The sequence below is a fragment of the Phytophthora parasitica genome (assembly GCF_000247585.1).
Source record: "Phytophthora parasitica INRA-310 unplaced genomic scaffold supercont2.27, whole genome shotgun sequence".
Classification (NCBI taxonomy): Eukaryota; Oomycota; class Peronosporomycetes; order Peronosporales; family Peronosporaceae; genus Phytophthora; species Phytophthora nicotianae.
Window position 1 is genome coordinate 260,224 of NW_008649013.1, and position 1,159 is coordinate 261,382.

Consider the following 1,159-nt stretch of genomic DNA (forward strand, 5'->3'; position numbering starts at 1 on the left):
ATGACCCCGAGCTCTATTACAGACAAGATCACTCCCTATGAAAAGTGGATCAACAAGAAACCATCCGCACAATATATCAAGGTATTTGGATGCTCTGCATATGCACACATATCGGAATTATACCGAAACAAACTCGAAAAACGAGCAAAGAAGTGCATGTATCTGGGCATTCCACCCAATAAGAAAGGATACCGACTGCTGGAAACAACGGAAAATAGGATTATATGCAGTCGTGATGTCATCTTTCGAGAAAAAAAGTTCCCCAAACTGGAATTTTTAAATTCGCAAACCACGATCAACGTACTCAGTCCTCTAACCCAAGAAGTAAAAGGGCTGCAACATCCGCAACATCTCCCACCTCTAGCTGAAATGCTAAAGCGGAAGAAAATAGATCTGCACAGAAGAAAGCAAATAACCTTACAAAAGATGACGAAGTAAACTCTCTCTTTGAACTGCTCAACAATCCCCTTGATGTCGAAGAACGACAAACTCTTGTTACTCAGACATACTCGTTGCTTGCTATCCGGCCTATATCGGAACTAAAAACGTACAATGAAGCAATGCAACTCCCTGAAGCTGCTCAGTGGAAATCTGCAGCACGGTCTGAATACAAGTCCTTAATGGAAAACAAAACGTGGGTTCTTGCAAAATTACCAAAAGGTCGAAAGGCATTGCAATATCGCTGGGTATTTGTTGTCAAATACAAAGGAAATGGCAAAATTGACCGCTACCAAGCACGCCTTGTTATCAAAGGATTCTTGCAGAAGCATGGCATTGACTACGACGAGATGTTCTCTCCGGTCGTCCGCATGGAAGTTCTCAGACTTCTTCTGACGATTGCCGCACTACTTGACCTGGAAATACATCAAATGGACGTGAAAACCGCGTTCCTTAACGGATTCCTCGACGAAGAGATCTACATGGTACAGCCCGAAGGATTTTCTGTCCGAGGGAAAGAAGGACTCGTGTGTAAGTTGCTTAAAAGCCTATATGGTCTCAAGCAAGCACCTCGAATATGGTATCTTACGCTCTGTGCATTCTTAACTTCGATGAAATTTCGGAAACTGGTAAAAGACCAATGTGTCTTTGTCGGAAAAGTTGATGGACACACGTGCTACATACTTGTGTACGTTGATGATCTTCTCATCATTGCTCCGAC